This window comes from Hemiscyllium ocellatum, chromosome 15 (genome assembly GCF_020745735.1).
Source record: "Hemiscyllium ocellatum isolate sHemOce1 chromosome 15, sHemOce1.pat.X.cur, whole genome shotgun sequence".
Lineage (NCBI taxonomy): Eukaryota > Metazoa > Chordata > Chondrichthyes > Orectolobiformes > Hemiscylliidae > Hemiscyllium > Hemiscyllium ocellatum.
In genome coordinates, this window is record NC_083415.1 from 46976452 (window position 1) to 47000906 (window position 24455).

Consider the following 24455-nt stretch of genomic DNA (forward strand, 5'->3'; position numbering starts at 1 on the left):
CTGTCTTGGGTCCCCATACCATTAGCAACTATAATGGCTTGCCAGCCTAGATCCCGAAGAACATTTTAACCCTTTGGCTGAGGCTTGGCTTTGTTTTGGGGTTTTGCTGTGTGCTGACCTAGAGTCCCTCTGTTCAGGATGTGTCCTGAGTGAGGCAATGCAATTGCCTTCACTCAAGTGGTGTTCGCCAAGCTCAGTTGGACTGGCAAAAGTGTCTAATTCCATCAGAATACCCTGCAACACATACGCTACTCTTGCCATATTTTCCAGCAATAAAACCAGTTGTAGTGCTAGTTTGAAGCCCAATTGGGCTTCAGCTAGTAGTCACTTATGCCAAGTTACATAATTAATCCCACATACCAAATGGTCTCTCAGCATCCCATTAAGGGTTAAATAAAAGTCACATGCCACTGCCAGTTGTCTTAACCTAATCAAAAATCCTTATACAAATTCAACTGATTCTCGAATTACTGCATAAAACTGATAGGACTCAGAATTAGAGGAGGCTTGGAGTCAGAATATTCTTTTCCTAAAACCAATAACTCTTGAAAGGTTTTAGTATCTAGTGTGCCAGGGAAGGTTTGTCTCCTAATAACCGAAAATGTTGCAGGTTAACAAGCTGTCAGGAGAATTACTCATTACTTTTCATCTGCCCCAATGTCATTTGCCCAGAAAAGGTATTGCATTCTTTTCACGTACTGGGCCCAGTCTTTGACAGCAGGACCAAATGAGCCAAACTTCTCAAATAATGACTTGATGCCAAAAATGCTTACCTCAACTCAAAAATGATTGTAGCAAGCACATTTCTTCAGGAACACACTCTTCTCTCATTACCACTGAAATAACTCCACAGAGCTGGTGTCCCGCCACCAAGTCAACCTTTTATTTACACCGAGCGAGTCTTTGACACTGATCCAGCTCCCTCAGAACCAGCCCTCAGAGTGAACAGGATGTTGGACACTCCTGTTTATATGTCAGCCAGGGCTCCCTTGACTGGACCAAAGTAGAAGCCCCAATCAGGGAACTCATATTCCATGAGGTTTAACTGGGTGATCTTGTTACAATCACTCCACTCTTCACTGTGTATTTTGAAAATATATACAAGTGACAATAACTGATTATTCTATTCTGTTCTATTCTATTATAAAAAGGAAATTAGGAAACCAAAGAGAGTGCATGAGCTGGCATTGATGGATAGAATAGAGGAGATCCCACAGTCATTTTCAAAGTATGCAACTTAAAGAAAAATAACTCAGGAAAGATTGAGGTATTAGGTACCATAGAGAAAATCTGTGTGTGGATCCAGAAGATGTTGGCACCGTCTTCATTAAATAGTCTGAATCAATGTTCACAATGAGAAAGGCCAATATGGGTATAGACATTAGGATGGAGCACTATGAAATATTAGAAGAGATAACATAAACAGAGAAGAAGTACTAGCAGACTAGCAGCTTCAAAACAGATAAATCCATAGGCCCAAATAAGATGTATCCCAGATTGTTGAGGAAGGCAAGGAAAGAGATATCAAGGATCCTGACAATACTTTGCATATCCTCTCTGGTCACAGTTCAGGTGCTAGGACTGGAGGATAGCTAACATTGTCTCATTATGAGCAAGGGAAAGAGGGGATAGTCCAAGAAATTAAATCCAGCCTAACCTCATTGGCTGGGAAGTTATGAGAAAGAATTCTGAGGGGTAGAATATATCTTCTCCTGAAGAGATATGGATTAATAACTGATAGTCAGCATGGATTTGTTAAGGGAACATTTGATAAATTTGATCAAAGTTTTAGAAGTGGTAACCAGGAGGGTAATACTTTTGACATGATTGACATGAACTTTAGCAAAGCATTTGATCAGTTTCCCATGACATGGGTGTTCATGGAATCCAAAGCAAAGTGGAATGCTATATCCAAAAATTGGCTGAGTGGCAGGAATCTAAGGGTGATAGTGGAGGGATGTTTCTGTAACTGGAAGACTGTTGAGTGGGGCTCCACAGGGTTGATGCTGAGGCCACTGCTGTCTGTTGTACATTTTAATGATTTGGACCTATATGTAAGAGGTATGATCAAGGAGTTTGCAGATGACATGAAAATTGGTAGAGTGGTAAATAATGAGGTTGTAACCTACAGGATGCTTTCAACAGTTTTATCAGGTAGGCAGAGCAGAAGCAAATGGACGTCAACACAGAAAATTGTGAGATAATACATTTTGGGAAAAGCTAACGAGGCAAGCAATTGCACGATCCGAGAGTATGGTGCTGGAAAAGCACAGCAAGTCAAGCAGCATCCCAGGAGCAGGAGAATCGATGTTTCAGGCATAAGCCCTTCTGCGTGAAACATCGATTCTAATGCTCCTCGGTTGCTGCCTGACCTGTTGTACTTTTCCAGCACCACACTCTTGATTCTGATCTGCAGCATCTGCAGTCCTCACTTTCTCTTAAATATTACACAATGAATGGTAGGACTCTGGAAAGTAATGAAGATCTGAGGGACCTTGATGATCATTTGTACAAATCCTTGAAGGAAGCAAGACAGGTAAATAAAGTACTTAAAAAGCACACGAATTATTCACTGAGGCATAGAATACAAGAGCAGGAAGGTTATGCTGGAACTGTATCATAAACTGGTGAAGCCACAACTGGAGTACTATGTACAGTTCTGGCCACCACTATGACAGTATAAGAAGGATATAATTAAACTAGAGAAGATGTACATAAGCTTTACCAGAATACGGTGGTACGGTGGTACAGTGGTTAGCACTGCTGCCTCACAGCGCCTGTAGACCCGGGTTCAATTCCCGACTCAGGTGACTGACTGTGTGGAGTTTGCACGTTCTCCCCGTGTCTGCGTGGGTTTCCTCCGGGTGCTCCGGTTTCCTCCCACAGTCACAAAGATGTGCGGGTCAGGTGAATTGGCCAAGCTAAATTGCCCGTAGTGTTAGGTAAGGGGTAAATGTAGGGGTATGGGTGGGTTGCGCTTCGGCGGGTCGGTGTGGACTTGTTGGGCCGAAGGGCCTGTTTCCACACTGTAAGTCTAATGTAATCTAATGTAATGTAATCTAATGTAATGCTTGGGCTAGAGGATTTGGGCTATGAACAGAGATTAGTTAAGCTGGGTTTGCTTTGCTTTAGCAGCAAAGGTTGAGAGGGGAACTGATAGAGCTGCATAAGATTATAGATAGAATGGATAAGAAAATACTTTTTTTCCATTATTAGAGGGGCCACAGATTTAAGAAAAGAATTAGAAGTCTAAGAGGAGAAATTAGGGGATTTATTTTTCACACAGAGGGTGGTGGAAGTCTCATATTCACTACATGCAATAATGGTCAAGAAAGGGTCAGGAACTTTTGTAACATTTAAGCAGTATTTAGATATCCACTTGCATTCCCAGTGGTACAGGCCAAGAGCTGGAAAATTGGGTCAGTTATGGGATTATCATTCTCTGTGTTTCAGATTTCCAGCATCTGCAATATTTTGCTTTTATTTAAGGATTATTCAAGGATGGTTAGCATCGCTTTGTCAGGGAAGATCATGTCTAACAAGTTTAGTTACATAGTGATGAGGTATATAATTGATGAGGTATATAGTTGAGGATAGTGTAGTTGATGTAGTCTACATAGAATTCAGTAAGGCTTTTGACAAGGCCTAATGTTGGAGACTAGTCAAGAAGATAAGAGGCCATGAGATCCAGTGCAAATTGAATCCAAAATTTGTTTTGTGGCAGGAGACAATGATAGTTGAAGGGCATTTTTAGGACAGGAATCCTTGGATCAGCTTTGTGTCTTAGGATTCAGTGCTCGCTCCTCTGCTGTTATTATTGCACATTAACGATCTTGGCAAAAATTGTAGAAGGTTTGATCAGGAAGTTTGCTGATGATATAAAAATTAGTGATGTGGTACATAGAGAGGAAGAAAGCCGTAGACTAGAGGTTATAAATGGGCTGGTTAAATGGGTAGGACAGTGGCAGATGGAGATTTTTGGGAAAAATGGAAAGTAAAGGATTACACAACAAATGATAAGGCCTGGGAACTACAAAAGATCAGCAAGGCCTTGATGTGCATCTTCATAGATCCTTGAAGGCAGCAGGGCAGATAGATAGGGTGGTTAACAAGGCATATCAGATAATTTCCTTTATTAGTTAAGGCAAGGAATATACGAGCAGGAAGTTTATCATGTTTTGGATATTGGTTAGGCCACAGCTGGAGTACTGTCCACTATTCTGGTCACCACACCATAGGAAAGATGCAATTGCACTGGAAAGGAGATGCAGAGGAGATGTACCTGGATGTTACTGACACTAGATAACTTGAAGATGTTCCCTTCAGAACAGAGAAGGCTGATGGAAGACCTATACCACAAATTAATGAGGAGCATAGAGAGGATAGATGGAAAGAAACCTTTTCCTTTGGCAGAGTGGTCAATAATTAGAGAACATATAGATTTAAAGTAAGAAGCATGAGGATTATAGAGGATTTAAGTAGAAATCTTTTCACTTAGGGAGTAATAGACACTTGCTTGAGAGGATGGTAGAGATAGGAGCCATCACATCACTGAAGAAATATTTAGATGAATGCTTGAAATGCCATAGAAAGGCCAAATGCTGGAAAGTGCAATTAGAGAAAATAGGTGTTTGACCAACATGGTCATGATGGGTTGAAGGTCCTCTTTCTTTGCGGTAATACTCTGAAACTATAGTTATGACTGAGTACTTCTTTAATACTGTCATGACATGCTGGGTTAATGATCTCTTACAACTCTAATTTCAGCGGTTGACAATTAATGACCCTTAATAATTATTAACTGATTCAAATGTGTCAAGAATGGTCTGTTTTATCACAGTGGCCATAGTTTGAATCTCATGAATTGTGACTATACTGAGATCTGCGCATTCCTGTTGTCTTTCTTCTGCTGAATCACTGATATTTACTAGGCACAAAATGTTGGAATCCAGGATGATTATGCATTGGTACAGTTGTATTTTTCTAACAGGGCGCAGAATGGATGATTTGCTCTATGCTGGGAAATGGTTTGTCATAATCTATATCAGAAAGCACCATGAGGTGAGGTGTATGTCTTTCAGGATGCATAATGGTAATACCTTGGGAATTGCTCTCATGCTGATTTTAGTTTTCAATGTGCATTGACCTGCCTTTTTTGGACACACATTAACTGTTTTAAAAACTTCTGATCTTCTTATAGTACTGACATTGTGTTTGAGGTTAACAATATAGAATGGTTGGTAAACTTCTCAATGTGTCAGTCATATGACTTTTTTTCCTAATGGATTTAATTGTTGAAAAGGAGATGATTATTTCACTGAAATTTCCTCTTTGGGAGAGTCACAGTCATGTCTTTTGCTGTGGCATCTTCAGCCAAACTAGTCAATGGACTCTCAGGGTTGCTGCCTGCATGACATGAGGTAGAATCAATTAATCCTGAGGTTAGTGCTTACTTTGAGCTAGTCTTTGAAATGTTCTTTGCTGGATCTTTCTAATTATCAATGGAAAGTCCAGATATTTTGATTCTGTGAATTGCCAATGGCAAGAATTTCAGAGCTCTTTTTCAGGATTACCTATCACTTGATCTGGAAAATAAAACTGCACATGTTGTTTGAAAAAATTTAATTCTGTAAGGATCTCATTGAATGTTGCCCAGTCCATAATTAAGTGTTCATTTTCCATTTATCTTTGTAGGTCTTCATTCTTTTATTTAGAATTAGAATATGGTTCTGAAATTGTTTATTTGTTTTATTGGTTTTGCTCCTCTCTTCCTTTATCTTTCTTTTTTTTGCTACTCTTTCTCTTTATCTTCCCTGTTGCTGCTCCATTACCAGCCTTAATTCTTTTATAACTATTGCTTTAAGAAATATAATTTAAAAATTGCAGGCTTATATTTGCAGATTTCTGTGCACCAGGTAGTCTTTGGGCCAAATAAAGAATTATGACATGTGAGCATTCCTTTACAATTGCACTGATTTTGGAGAAAGAAATGGCAGAACATATTGAGATCTAGGCAGGTATAAGCATCCTTGATGTAGAAATACACTTTGTTTTGTGTTTTAAAGTTGTATATTTTCTAAGAAGAACTTTAGAGGAACTCTGTCAGAACCATTTAACTACAATCGTTCTTTTAAAAACTCAGATTCTCTTTTTTCCCCCATTTTTTTTAAAGAGAGAGGTAGAGTACTCACTGCGTTTCCATGCAGATCTGCAGCCTTTAGTTTTGGTTCTATTTGTAATGATTTTTAGTTTTAATTAAGACAATAATGGAGTAAAAAAGAAGTTATTTCTGTTTGCTTGTTCAATGGTCTACGCGCAAATTTATATGGATGACCATTTTTACAGAAACTGATGCCACTGGTGGTCTGATTTCTCTTACGTCTGGAACTGTTGTTCAGTTGGTCTTCAAATAGTTTTCAAAATATCTACCAACATGATCTCGGAATCTTCTTTTCTTTATAGGCTGCCAGTGAGTTATTTTACCCGTTGCAACAATACTTATGTTGCCCCTTGCAACACGAAAAACCAAGTGTGTGTGCTATTGAGGGATCTGACAGATGCCTTCTTGTAGTAGGCTATTCTATAGAAGCATTACAACTCTCAGATATGTGAACATCTGGGGTAATACTGAGCTATCAAGGTACACAAAGCATCATTGAGCAACATTCTTCTAGTAGCATGCAAATTTATATTCTTGTGGTCTAAGGATTATGGTCCTTTCTGTTTTTTAGTTGTTTCTTAATAAATAATATTTGACATGGAGGCACAGAACAAAATTGTTCTGTCACAATGTTAGTTTTCAGAGAACAACTTGAGATGAACTACAATTACAACTCTAACTGCAATTGCAAGGATTTTGGAAGGCAGAAAAATGTAACAAAAGGATAAAATGTAAACACAGAAAAGAGCCAGCACACAAATAAAAAAGATCCTCAAGGGTACATATAAAGACAAAACACTGAAGGAATATCAAATTGTTATGATCTTCCTCTGAAATATTTACTTTTCTAAAGATTGGAGCTATTGTCTTTTGTCCCCATTATAAGCTTGATTCCCTGGTATTGGCTCCATGCACACATCTTTCTGGAAACTGCCTGAGGCAAAGACAGATTGTTTGCAACTTCAGCATCATAACTTGCTCTGCAATGAACTTACAACTACATATACATGCCGTCACGAAGACTACATATTTCCACTTCAGTAGCAACACCTAACTCTGCTTCAAAAGCCTCAGCTCATCTGATGCAGAAACCTTCATTAATGCTTTTGTTACATGTAGACTTAGCCATTTCCACACACACCTGGATATATTCCACAATGTATAAACTTGAGGTCATCCTGAAGCCTGATACCTGTGTACCAGCTCACACTGGAGCCTAATCACCCATCAATCATGTGTTTGCTGACCACTTCTGGCTTTCTGGTTAGCCAATGCCTTGATTTCAGAATCCTGATCCTTGCATTCATGACCTTACCGTTCCCTACCTTTATAATCAACTCCAGCCTCTCAAACTTCTAAGATATCTGAATTTTTCTAATTCTTGAACATCCTTAATTTTTTTGTAATCTGTTTACCACTTGGGCTGTGCTTTCAAATGCCTTGGCACTTATTTCTAGAATTACGAAAGGTAGTTTCGCATCAAGTGAAACTTAAATATCAAGAAAGTGTTGCAGTAAAATTGAGAAAGAGTTGAAGAGTTGGACTAAATTGGTTTTTTGTGCAGACACAAGAGGCTGATTTGTTTCCTTGTATTTTTCTACCATCCTATAATGTTAATGAAATAATAAAACGTCTGAAATCTTTTATAAGGCTCAAGCATTATCAAATGACTGACAAAAATCAAGGCAAGGGAAATCATGTAGGTGTCAGAGAGACTGAAAACTCAAAATGTTTCTGTCATGTGATGTGTGTCAACCCTATAATTCATGTTAGCACCAGCTTGTATAACCTTGCTGACAAAGAACCTGTGAAGACACTTTCCATCATACATGTGAAGTGAGAATGACTAAGATGCTTGTCAGATGTCATCAGTCAGGCTTTATTGACTAATGACTATTCTGGAGAAAGTGAGGACTGCAGGTCCTGGAGATCAGAGTCGAGAGTGTAGTGTTGGAAAAACACCGCAGGTCAGGCAGCATCCAAGGAGCAGGAGAACCCTTCATCAGGAATGACTACTTTGGTTTGCTAACAACTGTGCAGGAACTAATAAAGCATGGAATTCAGTGACTTCTACTAGGAAAGATAAATAATTTTTTTCAGATTTTCTAATGAGGAAAATTAATCCTTGAGTTTCAAATGCATTGTTTGTGTAAACTATGACCTTTGTGGTAACTTGGGAGGGCATGCAATAGGCTACAATGGTTGGTGTGTTTGGTAAGACTGAGAAATAGGATCAGCAGGGCACTGTTATCATTTTATTGTTCCTTTTCTTGCCAACAGCAAGCTGCTGTGGGGCCATACCAAACGCAGGGGAACTTAGCAGGTGAGGATGTTGAAGTACTGATAAAAGCACATACTGCGGATGCTGGAATCTGAAACCAGAAGAGAAAAGGCTGGAAAATCTCAGCAGGTCCGGCAGCATCTGTAAGGAGAGAAAAGAGCTGACATTTCGAGTCTAACTGACCCTTTGTCAAAGCTTTGACAAAGAGTCAGTTAGACTTGAAACGTCAGCTCTTTTCTCTCCTTACAGATGCTGCCAGACATGCTGAGATTTTCCAGAATTTTCTCTTTTGGTTTGAGGTAATGATAGTTGGTGCCCAGCAATTGAGATTGGTGAGTGCCAACTGGGAAGGCATTGGGTCTCAGGAGGTTGCCAAATGGATGGGAAAGGCAGCGAGAAGCCAATTTTTTAATGGGGGATGTCAAAATAACTCTTGTTGCTCTGGTCCACAACGCGCATTGTAAAAATCTTTAAACTTGTGGAGTTGGCCACTCCTCTTTCCCTTTCACTGATGGGTTTCTAAAACCTAATAAACCAATGCAGAAGCAGCAAATTTTAAATGGGACTCTTAATTTTACTCTAGGAGATGGATTTTAAATTGATTTACTGAACAAGTGCCTTGATTTGCACATTCTGGATAAATGCAAACCTTTAATTCTGCTCCTAAACTCCACTCCACCCCATCCCACCCACTCTCTCTGTCTCACTCTCTCTCTCTCTCTCTCTATCTCTCCTGTGGTTGTGATCAGATTAAGAGCAAGGCTCTGGTCTAAAGGGAAGTAGGTGGTTTGTGTGACAACTTCCCAGTATGACTTGGGACACTGCTGTAATGTAACAATAATTTGATGGATTGATTAAAATGCAAAGGTGTGCAAAAAGTGAACTTCTGGTATTCCAGCCATCAACCCTTTCCACGGTCAAATTATGGGTCCCCTTTGGACGGTTAAAATAGATAACTTAGCAGTAATCTAGCTTTACATTCGGCTCAGGTAGCAATACTTTTTTTTAGACATATTTGCATCAATCATCGAATCATAGAATCAGAGAGTATTGACTGCTGCATATTCAGCCCCCTACTATACTCCTGACCCACTCACGCTGTGTGACCAAATTCTGCTCCAATAAGTTTGCTCATGACACCACCATTGTAGGACAATGACGAGATAGAATAAAAAGAAGAGATTGAGTGCTTGTAGGCATGATGTAAAGCCAACAATGTCTCCATCAATGTCAGCAAAACAAAGGAACTAGTCATTGACTTCAGGAAGTGGAGTGGAGGACACACCTCTGTTGCACTAATGATGAAGTGGTGGAGATGGCCGAGAGCCTCAAGTGTCTGGGATCAAAAACAATCTGTCCGGGTCCACACACAACGATGTGATCATCAGGTAAACACAACACCTCTGCTTCCTCAGGAGGCTAAGGGAAATTCAGCATGTCCACAAAGACTCATACCAATTTTTAGAGATGCACCGTAGAAAACATCCTATTGGGTTGCATCACAGCTTGGTATGGCAACTGCTCTTCTTCTGTTTGTAAAAAACTATAGAGAGTCATGAACACAGCCGAGTCTATTATGCAAACCAGTCTTCCATCATTGACTCCATCTATATTTCCCGCTGCCTCAGGAAAGCAACCAACATAATCAAAGACCCCTTCCACCCCAGTTATACTCTCTCTGACTCTCTTCTGTTGGGCAGAAGATAGAAATGTTTGAATACACGCATGAATAGACTGAAGAACAGTTTCTGTCCCACTGTTATCAGGATTTTGATGGATCTCTCAAATGTTAATTTTGATCAGTCTCTCTGCACCTTCTGTGTGGCTGTAACACTGTGTTCTTCACTCTGTTCTTTGTATGGTATGATCTGCCTGTATAAGTACACAAAACAATACTTTTCACTGTATCTCAGTACATGTGACAAAAACCCAATCCACCAATCAGAGTGCAGAGAGGCTCTTTGGCCCATTGAGTCAGCATCAACACATGAGAAACACCGGATCTTAAATCTAATCCCATTTACCAGCACTTGGCCCACAGTCTTGAATGTTGTGACATGTCAGGTACTCATCCACATACCTTTTAAAGGATGTGAGGCAATTGATTTCTACCACTCTCCCAGGCAGTGCATTACAGATGGTCATCGCCCTCTGGGTAAAAAAAGTTTTCCTCACATCCCGCATAAACCTCCTGCCTCTTACCTATGTCCCCTTGTGACTGAACCTTCAACTGAGGGGAACAGATCCTTGTCTACTCTATCCATGCCTCACATAACATTGTACATCTCAATTAGATCACCCCTCCATCTCCTCTGCCCCAATGAGCAGAACCCAAGTCTACCCAATCTTTCATCATAACTTAAAGTTTCCATTCGAAGTAGCATCCTGTTGAATTTTCACTGCACTCTTGCCCCAGTGCTATCACATCTTTCCTAATTCTAATGTGGCAGCTAGAATTGCACACAGCAATTACTCTAGTTGCGGTCTCACCAAAATTCTACACAATTCCAGTATGACTTTCCTTTCTTTTAAATCTATGTCTTTACTGATAAGGTCAAGTGTCCCATATGCCTTTTTCACCACCCAATCAACATGCCCTCTGCCTGCTTTAAACAGACAAATGTAAATTCAGAAAACTGAACCACAACAAACAAGCCAATAAAGCTCACAAAGAAGTTGTCAGTATTTGCATCTTTTCTTTTGCTGTTCAATGAGATTTCTAAAAGTTTCAAGGTTTCACTTTTTGCTGATCAGCATTTTCTCACATGGAATAATAATGCATGAAATCACTGGAGTCCTGACGAACTGTGGTACAGAGTGTTGACACCAACCCATCACTTCAGCTGATGCAAAGGTTCTTGAGCAGAAACCTAGCCTTCAACAATAAACATTTAAAGACTTGAGTAAATTCTTGATAGACAGTTGGCAACTCCAAATGGGAAATGTGCTGAATACACAGTGAAATACTGCAGCAGCTTTGCGAATGAATGCAGGATGAGAAGCTGTCAATTATGTTGCTGGAGATGTTAACTACTCTAGTGTTATGAAACGCAGCAAACATCATGTTACATTTTTGACTACATTTCTGTTGCTTAAAAAGTGCAGAGCATTTTGTTTTGCTTTCTTTTGAATTTTAGAACATCAAAATGTACAGCTCAGGAATGCGCCCTTCGGTCCACAATGTTGTGCTGCACATGACGCTAAATTAAACAAATCCCTTCTGCCTGCCCCTGGTCCATGTCCCTCCACTTCTTGCATATTCATGTGCTTATCTAAACGTCCCTTAAACACCCCTATCATATGTTAAATAAATGATTCATGGATGTTCATGCAGGCGAACTATTCATTTCAGTAATGAATGAAACATTGATTTAATTTATATAAATATAAAAAACTGTAGATTCCTTCCACCTCACTAAGGGATTCATTCTTTAGGAAAGTGACTGTCAATCAAATTTTAAGTTTTACGCTATCCTTTAAATTACATTGCATCACAATAGTAAAATAACTATATCGATGTTTAATGCAGCCAAACTATCGCTACATTTGCTTTGAATAAGACTGAAAAACTCAGCAGGGGTTTGCACACTGATACATGCAAATATGCAACCTTCCACTTGGACATTTACATTCTGTTTTGAATTTATTTAGTTGGCAATACTGAAGCAATGCCAAATGCAGTTTTGCATGCATGTTCATAGACATTTAAAGAAAATGCAGAAGCAGTAAAACAGAGAAAGAAACAATTTGCTCGTGTCCGTTCTTTACTGCAATGCACATTTCAAGTTTATATCTAATTCTCTTTTAAGAACATAGGCCATTCAACCCATTGAGCATGAAACTTAAAAATGACTTAGATTTGCTTTCACTACCTATTCAGTAAATTACAGATCATGATGTGTTATTGTTTTAAAAAATTCTTATTGATATACAAAGGGAATGGCTAATGATGTGAGGTTGAGCAATTGTGGTTGTCAATATCTTCCATCTAGTTTAAAGCATTGTGTCTGGATAGATAGATATGGTGCAGCATAAGTTCCAATATAATGTGAGAAATTTGACAAATCGTTTACAATTTTAAAGTGTGCCAGGATTTGTTTTGCATGTTTGTCTGCATGTTATTGTCCTGACACGTCGTGATTATCTTAGGTACACATTGGGTCCCTCTGCTGGCTATCCGCCATATAATACAGAGAATAAAACAGTGGTCAGTGTGCAGATATATAATTAGCAATGATGATTGATTTTGGTTTATTCATTTCATTCTTGAAGAAGTCAAATTTTATAGTCACACCATGTTAAATCTTGCTCATTGCCTTAATAGTTGATACCTTAATAGAATTGCTTGGAAGAACTGATAGGTTTCAACATTTCTGACAGTGTATTCTGTCAGTTGTCTGGATGACAGACTTGGAGAGGAAAGACTTGCAGGGCTACATGTTAAACACAGAGGAGTGTGGCTAGCTAAGCTGTTCTCGCAGAGGGTCAACATGGACATAATGGATCAAAAGGATTCATGTGTGTAACTGTTCAGTGATTTGGTGAGGTTATTGTTTTGCATTTACAGCTCAGCTTGTATCAGCAAGCTTGCCTCTGAATCACAAGACTGTGAGTTCAAGTCTCTCCTTAGAGCTTGAGAAAAAAAACATCAAACGTGACTTTGGAAGATCCAATGTCCTTTGTATAAGTTAAATAGTGATCATAACTTTCCTGTGCTAATGCAGGAGAATGTTCAAAATCCCATGGCATTATTCAAATAACAAAGATGTTGGTGGCCTGCCTTACATTTTCCTCTCAGCCAATATCACTAAAAATAGTTCAGTCCAATTGCTTTTATGGGGCCATTGTTGTGAGGGAAATGACTTCTGTGTTTACCCATGTAAAGCTAGTCCATTTCAAAGTAGCTCAGTGCATATGAAGTGATATCAACTGTTTAGAGAGGCACAGTAAAGCACTTTATGTTTTGCCTTTTCTCCAGTTTAAAAGGCCAATGTAGAAAATGGCAAGAATACTTAAACATCTGGTTTAGTATTTTCCTTGCTTCAAAACTCTTATTTGATTTCCCCCTTTCTCCACTAAAATAAGCTTTAAATACCCTTAGCTATTCAAAATAGCCAAAGGTTTCTTTAGCGGTGAATCTATAAACAGCTACATTGCCAGAACCCAATACTGACTTGGAAGCGTTTCCCCATTGCTTCCTTCACTGTTGCTTGTGAAAAGTCTGGAACATATGAACATATGTTCATATGTTCATCCTGCCCGTATCAGTGGTTTCCTGCCCGTATCAGTGGTTTCCTGCCCGTATCAGTGGTTTCCTGCCCGTATCAGTGGTTTCCTGCCCGTATCAGTGGTGAACTCTCCTTCTTTATGGTCATTTAAGCGGGCATTGGATAGGCATTTGGAAGTTATTGGGCTAGTATAGGTTAGGTAGGATTCGGTCGGCGCAACATCGAGGGCCGAAGGGCCTGTACTGCGCTGTATCCTTCTATGTTCTATGTTCTATACCCACAAACTTGTTATAATACGAGAACTACCAGCACTGTGGATGTACCTACTCTGCTGTGGTTCAAGAAAATGGCTCTTCAAGACCATTTCAAGGGCAATTAGGAACAGATAATAAATATCAACCATGTCGCTGATATTTATGTCACATGAATGAGTAAGAAAGTGTTAGAGTCATAGTGCCATAGAGTCATACAGCACGCAAATAGGCCCTTTAGGCCAGATTGCGTAGACTAGACATCCCAATCTGACTTTGTCCCATTTGCCAGCATTTGATGCATATCCCTTAAATCCTTCTGAACATATACCCATCCAGACACCTTTTAAATGTTGTAACTGTACCAGCCTCCACCATTTCCTCCGGCAACTTGTTCCATATACATACCACCCTCTGTGTGACAAAGTTAGCTCTGAGGTTCTTTTTAAATCATTCCTTTTTCATCTTAAACCTATGCCCTCTCGGTTTGGGTTCCCCAATCCTAGGAAAACGTCCTTGGTTATTCACCCTATCCATGCCCCTCATGATTTTACAAACCTCAGCCCCTGTGTCTCCAGGGATAAAAGCTTTAGCCTATTCAACCTTTCCCTCTAACTCAAACCTTCCAATCCCAGCAACATCCTTTCCTGCACCTTTTCAAGTTTAACAATATCATTCCTAGAGAAGGGTGACCAGAATTGGACTCAGTATTTTAAAAGTGGCCTCACCAGTGTCCTGTGTAGTTGCAAAACAATGTCCCAACTCCTATGCTCAATGTTCTGACCAATGAAGGCAAACATTCCAAATGCCTCTTTCACCACCTTGTCTATCTGCAACTCCACTTTCAAGGAACTAAGCGCCTGCATCTCTAGGTCTCTATTTTTGGCAACACTCCCCAGGGCCTTCTGATTAATTGTATAAGTCCTTCCCAGGTTTGCCTTACCAAAAGAGGATGGTGAATGTTGAATGAGCTGCCACAGGAAGTGGTGGAGGCTGGTACAATTACAACATTTAAAAGGCAGGTGGATAGATATATGGATAGGAAGGGTTCGGAGGGATATGGGCCAAATGCTAGTAAATGGAACAGATTTATCTAGGTTATCTGGTCGGCATGGACAAGTTGGACTGAAGGGTATGTTTCCACACTGTATATCTCTATGACTCTATAACTGTAAATTACAACATCTCACATTTACCTAAAGTAAACTCCATTCACCACTCCTCAGCCCATTGACCCATCTGATCAAAGTCCCATTGAGATAATCTGATATACTATTTTTCATTGACCATTACCCTACCCTTTTTGTTGTCATCTGCAAACTTACTAACCACAACTCCTATATTCACATCCAAATCATTTAAATAAATGACAAAAAGCAGTGGACCCAGCACCAATTCTTGTTGCTTACTTCTGGTCACAGGTCTTCAGTTCAAAAAGCAAGTCTGTACCATTACCCTCTATCTCTACCTTCAAGCCAATTTTGCATCCAAATGGCTTGCTCTCCCTGGATCCCATGTGATCTAACCGAGCTAATTAGTCTACCATGTGAAACCCTGTTGAATGCTTTGCTAAAGTCCAGATAGACAACATCTACCACTCTGCCTTCATCAATCTTCTTGGTCACCTCTTCAAAAAAAAACTCAATTAAGTCAATGAGACATGACTTCTCATGCACAAAGCAATGCCTTTTCAAGGATCAGTGATTTTGCTATCTCATGCCAGCATGACAATTTGAACAAATTCTTGCTACTTTCAGGTTGGTTGTTAGAGAGCAGAGGGAAAGTATGGAAAAGAATAGTTACTCCCTAAAGAGCTACTTTTTCCTGAATTTATGGACTATAAAACTATCTCCCAAATGTTTTTAGGATGTGGTAAAGATGAGGATTACTTCCATTTGTTCATTGGAATCCCATTTCAATCGCTTCAGAGATTCAAGTGTTTGTGTCTAGTGTAATTTATCTAAGGTTTTCTTTTTAAATTCAGGATTTAATTGTAAGATAATCACTAATTATTCATACATTTCATTGCTTCAACATTTTTAACTTCTGAATATTTATCTTAAAAGTTCACAAAATGATGAAAGTATATTTTGTGGTAAAGTTTTTCTTCCCGCTTTTATTAGTGAATTAAAGTAAAAGGATGCAACTTTGAATATTAGATATATCCATTTGTGGACTGTAGCAGTTCAAGAAGACTGCTCACAATCCAAAGGCAACTCGGAATGGGCAACAAATGCTGGCCCAGCCAGCAACACTCATATCCCATGTGTAAATAAAAAGTATAAAATCAGATAATAATTATGAAGAAAAGAAGGACTGAAAAATGTGTGCTTTTCCTGTCATTAAATTAAAACAAAGGTATATGCTATAAAATGTAAAAAATTAGATTAAAGTTTTATTAAGTAATCAAATTATTGTTTATCTTGAGGTATGGATCATACATCATCTAATTAACTTGCCGAACAGAATCTGAGGAGCTCAATGACCTACCTCCTTCTGGAGTTTCTGTGCACAGACCCTAAATGTTTTGTGTTTGATTCCTGAAGAGAGACAATTGCTCATTGTGACAGCATCTTGGTTTAAAGTAAGGTAATTGGCTACAATACCTTTTTCTGATTATTTTTGAATGAAATTTCAGTTGGAAATAAAACAGGAATTCTACTAATCTTCATTGTCCGTCTGTGGGGAGACAGGGTTTTTCAGTAACCTACGCCTTTAACTGTGCTGGAGACTAGGAATGGGAGCACGAGGTTCTGAAAAAAAACTTCGGTTCAGTCCTTTCCACAGAATCAGCAGCAAAGGATGAGCTGAGTCAGAAGACCTTGCAATCCACAGAAATTTAAATGTTCTGATCAATTGAAACACTCTCCTGACACTCATCCTCCTCGTCCACTTATCCTTGTCTGCATTAGAAATAGAACTCTCAACAGTTGGAAGATTTGACAAATGGACTTCAGAATTGCTGTCTCAGCAAATATCTGAAATGAAAACATAAAAACAATGGAAAATATTAAACACTTGTGCATAATTATTACACTAAGCTTCCTGTTCAAAATTTGAAATGTGCTTCTATTTATCCATCAGATGCACATTTTTACCTTACCAGAAAATCTTTTCACATTTACCTAATACTAGTCATTGACAGCTTGTCAGTTGACTGAAAAGCAATCAGTCAAACCTATTGGTCTGAATCTTCCAATATGGAGAGTGGCAAATGATTCAACTTGCCTCTTAGGACCATGAGGAAGTTATAATATGCACATGTGTGTGTTTATGCAGCAAGTTCAATTTTCCAATTATAGATTTTAGCCTCCTGAAGTGCTGTGTGATGCTCTATGACAGTGAGATCAGATGGCCAGAACCACAGAGACATGAGCTGCTTGCTATCTATTTAGGCTGTATTTTACAAACAGATAGTTAGAGTTTTTCCTGGAAGGTGTAAAATGCTTTACCTCACTCCAGACATGTTCACCCCATGCTGGATCAATTTTCACACTGTTCACCACACCGATGTCAACCGTGATTTCCTCCAATCCTCCACTCCACACCCTCCCTGCTGCATCTGATCCATCTTCCAGAATCTCTGTCTTGTATCCAGCTGATGTCAGTAGAGTGAGAATTGCTGGGGATTGCACAGGGAAGGGGAATCAGCATGGTCGGGTTGAGAGGAATATAATGAGCCAAGAGCATTACTGGGGACTGAACATTGTCATTGGGTGAGGCTATGTGGTTTCTTTTAAATGTAGGTTATTTTAAATTGAACATAAGGTCACTCAACATCCTTTTCATTGGCCATCCCAACTCTCTTTGATCTCACTTTGGGACCACAAAATTGAGCAGCAAGCCTCATAAGTAAAAATGGTCTTTTAAGTGGTCTTTTGGGGCGGCACGGTAGCTCAGTGGTTAGCACTGCTGCCTCACAGCACCAGGGGCCTGGGTTCAGTTACAGCTTTGGGTGGCTGTCTGTGTGGAGTTTGCACATTCTTGCTGTGTCTGCGTGGGTTTCCTCCGGTGCTCCGGTTTCCTCCCACAGTCCAAAGATGTGCAGGTCAGGTGAATTGGCCATGCTAAATTGCCCGTAGTGTTAGGTACATTAGTCAGAGGGAAATGGGTCTGGGTGGGTTACTCTTCAGACTGGTTGCGCCGAAGTGGACTGGTTGGGCCGAAGGACCTATTTCCACACTGTAGGGAATCTAATCTAGAGTAAGTGAGGTGCTGAAAAGGATGCTGCCTTCTCAACATATTATCTCTCAGCAAAGCGTTAATAACATTGAGAGAAAAACAGAAAGACATATGAAAAACAGGTGTGATTTAAAAAAAAAGTAATAATCACGAATATTTTAAAATGTCTTTGGATGTGTAATTGATATGAATGACATTATTCTCCACTTGTGACCTAGATACTGATCTCAATCAGGAGATATCATTCTTCCTTCTCTCACCTTACAACTGCAACCCCCTGTCCCCAACCCATTCATCCACATTTCTCTAAATTACAATGAAGACAAAGTAGAAGCATTATGAGCACCACAGTTTAATTCAAATCCCATGGATCTATTTGCTCTTATTATATTGAATAACAATCGATCAAATTGTCTTTCATTCACTCTTATTGTATGAAACATGAAATGTTGTCCAATTTGTTCCTTTCTATACTCAGTCTGCAGTATGTTATTTATCCATTGCCTAAAATAACCCCTTGAGAACAGCATGTTTTGACCAGTTTCATGCTTTGAACTGTTTCTGTTTTAGTTTAAATTCCTGAATGAACAATTAGCTGGAAGACTGTTACCAAGTGCTTCATGATTACATGTTTTAATCTATTTTCTTGCAGAAATCAATGTCCAAGGATAACATTTCTTGGGAATCTGTAGTGCTGTATGCATGAAGAATTAACCATCACAATTGTTCACTAATTTGAATTGCTATTCTCGCAGTTCAGTCAGTGAATTGACCCTTAAGGTTCATAACATTATGCAGTCAAATTACGAGTCAAACTGAGGATCAAACAATATTTTGTCTGTGGGAGAAATATTTGGAAAATGCGGTGATCTTTGTATATCTGATGGTAGTGTTGAGATTACATTGAGAGGGCATTTATTTTGATATGAAAATAATTTAACAGCCATGAGATGAATAGACAAGTCAAGCAACTTGATTCCAGTATTATAATGACAACAATAATGGTTCCGAATATATGTGACTGAAACAAGGGGGATGAAGAAGTGACAGAGAGGGAAGGGAACAGGAGGGGAGGTAATGCATTAGTGGTAGCATCATAACCTACTTGTTAATCTGGAAACTCATCTCTTGTTCCAGGAATCAGGGTTCATATCCCACCACCACAGGTAAAATTTGAATGAATAATTTACTGAAATTGTGAGTCTAATTGTGACCATGAAACCATTGTTAGGAGATCCCATCAGTTTCATCACTGTTCTTGCCTAATCTGACTCCAGATCCATAGCAATGTGGTCAACTTTTAACTGCCCTCTGAAATAGATTAACGAGCCACTCAGTCGTAACAATTGCTACGACAGCATATGGATTGCAGTGGTTCAGGAAAGCAGTTTAACATTACCTTCTTAAGGGCAATCAGGACAGGCAATAAATACTGGCCCATGTCCCGCAACTGAATAAACAGAAAAGATAATATTTGTAGTCCAGTATGACTCTTCAGAAATGGAGAGAGGTAGAAAGGGGATGCTTTTACTCTTTTCAAACAGGGGAGGGAAGATCAAGTGGAACACAAGGGAAGGCCAGGTACAGATTAGATGGCATGGAGATTAAATGATGAAGACATCATGGAACAAAAAGTGAAGGATACAGTCAGTTGTGAAGAAACAAAGCACTGAGAGGGAGTAGGTATTAATAGCAGAATAAAGGTCAACACTATCTGAAAGCAAAACATGAAAACAAGACAACAAGACACAGACAGGTACTTGGGAGGCTTCAAAGAAAAGCAAACCCAGGAAGACAGAGTTCCAGGATAGAAGTTGGAGCATTTTTATTAGTTATATAGATTGGAGGTTAAATACAATAAATACTATTTAAAACTTGCAAGAAAATCTGTTGTGCGCTTTATTTTTTATGATCACAGTACTTAACTAAGTAACACTCAGTGGATAGGAACAAACATTCTATGAAGACCTGTTGCAGTTCGCTAGAAGTTGGAAAGGGAGAGGATATATTCTACCACTTCTCATCTGGTTGTAACAATTCACTCACTACTGCTATGATCTGAGTGTTATAGTCTAGTCAACAATTGTGTAGCTGCATTCAGAGTTGAAGTATACCTTAACTTTTGGTCTTTAAGCAATATCTTTGGCTAATCACTCCTTCCTGTTAGTTGCACTGTAGCCAAACAAGCTGTACTCAATAACAGTGCTTAAACTGATTTACTATGTTTAAAATTTTGAACAAAGGCTTAGTGTTTTATATTTATTTCAGAGCCCCTTGCTAAATAAATTCCATTTGTAGATGCAGTTTCTTAGGAAAAAGCACGCAAGCACAAAGCTGTAGGCCCATAATTGGATGATAATGTAATGAAAATAACAGAACTGAACAAAGCAGTAATTGCGCCAGGTCAGTGCTAGGGCTAACCTGTCAACTGTGATCATTTCTCTGATCATATTTCTTTGCCATAGATTATTTATCAACTTGGGCCAGAAATTTCAAAATCATTTTGGTGTTTCTTGGAATTCATTCAACATTCCTACATTTTGGAAATTATATTCAGGGATAAGAGTCATTTATTTCAGATTTTAGCTCCCTTAACTCCAGCATCTAATTTGTGATTTCCTTTCGGACCTCCATGTGATCTATTAGCCAGTTTTATACTGAGATAGCTTGCATGATGGCTTAAGGTGCCAAAATTCCAGAAATTACACTTGATACGTGTTGGTGATAAAGTAGAATGATTTAGATGAGCGAAACCTGTTGCTGATAACAGTAGAGTTCAGGGGAAATAAAGTACCTTAAAGCTTGAAGATATTTGACCACTGATGATGAGCATTGGAAGGGAGATTTTATGTGTCCTTATTTTCTATGCAAAGATTGTTGTATGCGTTGGGTAGGCTAAGGGTTTGTGAAATTATTTTTGTCCTCTTTCCTAATGGTGATTATAATATGAAAGTGCCAATAGGTATTTGTCCTGACAATAGAATTATTGAATCCCTACAGTGTGGAAGCAGACCATTCAGTCCATCAATTCCACACTGAGCCTCCGAACAGCAGGAGCAGAAGTCCAAAACTTAATAAGGTGAATGTACCTTATTTCCTCCTGTATTTCCCATGGCTAATCAACATAGCAATCTCATCCCTGGATGCTATGTCAATTTAGCATGGCCAGTCCATCTAACCTGCACATCCCTGGGCTATTGGAGGAAACCAGAGCACCTGGAGGAAACCCATGCAAAGATGGGAAGAATGTGCATACTCCACACAGACAGTTGCCCGAGGATGGAATCAAACCCAGGCAGCTGGCGCTATGAGGCAGCACTGCTAACCGTTGAGCCACCATGCCATTCCTGTGCCTGAATATGTGCCTGAATATTTGTAAAAAGCCTAAGTAAGATAAATACCAAATAAATTCCAAAGATACAAATATATAAGCAGATAGAAATTCTCCAGTCTTGAACTTTGATGGAAAAAAATGGCATAAATGACTATTTAAACCATATTCAACCAAATCGTCTTTTTAAACTCAGTTAAAGCACCTCAGTCACAAAATTCTTTGCCAGTCATGATGGTTTCCTGCCTGTGTTGCTTTGGTTAGCCGAGCCAAGTTGCTAATGTTGTACAATTACTCTTGCATCCTACCTCCTGAGGTTTCTTTTCCACTTTCTCATTATGTATGTCTCCTCTCTTGCCTTGCTTTCTCATATAAGCTCCTATGCTGGCCTGTCAGATTACGAATAGTTTGTATAACAAATAAATAATGGAACTTCTAGCATTTTTCACAATGAATTTACAAAATATTTTTACTTGCATTTCTTGTTACTTGTCCATAGTGAAAAAAAAAATCTATGGTCTTGTCTTATCTTAAAATAATACACGTAAAACTTACTTAATACTTCTACAATGCAGAGAAATACTTAAGTGGAAGAAAGGCAATAGGGAATGGTGCACTACATGTATTTGTCTTGTTGAACCTAGATTTAGATTTAACACTAGTTATACACTACTGTTTTAAAAAAAATTCCATTGGAAATTTAAATTGATTTAATTTTGTTTTATTTTTATGAAAATAAAAAAAATGCATGCAATTATGTATTTTTCATAATTACATCTAAATAATTAGGGGAAATCTTAAGGTAGCAGCAATTCATAATCATGTCCCGATATTTGAATTTAAAATATACATGGGAAGGTCTCAATATCGAATCGACACCCTTCTACTAATTCAGCAGATAAATCCACAGATAGTATTTCTAAAGTTGATTACTAAAGTCGATCTTAAGGTGCATTCACCTTATTAAGTTTTGGACTTCTGCTCTAAGAGTAACTACACTTGGCTTTCAAGCCTATAAGTTGTTTGTACAATAAACCTCTTTCTAACAGAACTCGCAAAAGTGAAGGAAACTCTGCCAGTTATGTATGGAAAGCTCCAGGCATAAACTGTCGTCATCAATTTTTATTTAAAATAATAACGTGTCTGGAGGTACAAACAATTGGAATGACTCTTTTTTTCCCTTTTCATTGATCTAGTCATTTGAAACTGGGGGTAAGGCCATACTACCACTAACATAAAAACTCCTTTGCAGTATGGTCATTAAAATTTCCATCATCTCACATAATGATGACCTACAGGAGGAGAACAGAAACGTCCAAAACATTTATATAAAGCAGTCGTTTTTTTTTACCAGAAGCAAAAAAGAAAATGTTGGAAACATTAAGCAGTCAGGCAGTGTCCTTAGGTGGAATCTTACAAAGGTTTAAGTATCATGGACGATGTTAAGATTAGTGATAGAATCAGGTGAGAAATCTGACAAATTCTACCTCAATGTCAGGAACTTCTCATTGCATTTTCTGCTATTTATAAGTGATGTGGTGAGTTTCTCACTAGGCAGTTGAGAGTCTCAATTAAGGGGATTATTGCTTATTAATGATTTAATTCATGGTCCGACTCACTTCTTTAATATTCAATTTTCTATCTTACCAAAATTCATCAAATAAACTAGACATCAGGAAAACTTGATACTCTAGTTTTTTTTAACTAGGATGGAGACATGGACAATTCAGCTCAGCTCTTGCCCCAGAGGACCTCCATGTTGGACATTTGGCAACGTGACAGCACAAACTCTATGGGCACTAGCCAGACATACCCCACATTGACAGACATTGGCATCTGATGTAAAGCAGCTTCTAAGAATCCTCATAGCACATCTCTGATCCACGTACAAGATACTTCTGCACCTCAAACTGCATCAGCAACTATCATTGTAATGCTGCAGTAAGGACACTATGTGTCAGGGACATAAAACCAATGAATCAATTGGACCAGACTGCATCTCCAGGCTCCTTCCTTGCTGACATAACAACTCACTCTGAGCCTACACAAATGCTCACAGCATCCCTATTTTGTATTGCCTTGCCGTTGTGCTCCTTGTGCCCTCTGCCAGAGATATAAGATTCTATTATAGTGTCTTGCATTGTTAGTTATCTCCACTTCAGGGGCAAAGACCGAAATGTTGGGCAGTCTACCATCTGTCTTGAGTCTTTCTGCCTTATTATCAACTGTTTATCTTCTGGACTGAGTCAGAAACATGTACTAAAGATGATGAAAGTGGGTGATATTGCTCCTATTTTTGCTACAAATGTGGAGCTTCCCCAATCAATAGTAGGCGGAGCAACACAGAGGGCATGCTGGGTGAGTGGTGTCTGGAGTTGGGTTGGGTGACAGTGAGTGAAAGATGCTACAAGCAAACATGAGAATAATAAAGCATAAGTTTTAGTATAAATTGATTACAGTAGCGGAGATAGTGTGAGGAATTGGAGTGCAGATGGTGGCACTTACACTGGCAGAGTGAAGGAGGTCATTGACCATCTTCCTACTGGGCTGTGCATTCTGCCAGATGGCTGAGGCTGCTCTAACCTGGGTGGCAACCTTGCATCAAGCTAGCACAGTTTGACCTCACTTCTCATCCTGGGGAAAATGGAAGATCCATCTTTGCACCTCCCCTATCCAGCTGGAACGAAGCCAATTTCCCACTGTCTGCTATTTCTGAGGTAAATGTCAGGGACAGTGCATGGCAATTCCAGACAGACAGCCCTTGTTCTGGTGCATAATGGAGTTTTAAAGATGATACTGGTGCAAGGGATAATGATGAATTCTGGGATGTCCACTGAGTGACTAGTTATTCTGGGAAGGGAAAGTGGTAAGATAGGTCTGGAATTGGACATGAGGGATGCCATAGGGGCAGGGCAGAAACATAGAGTTCTGCATCACAGAAGCTGAGATAGATTCCTGATCAGTAATCAATGGTTACAGAGAAGGGGCAGGAAAGTAGATGTGAGGAATGTCAGATCAGCCA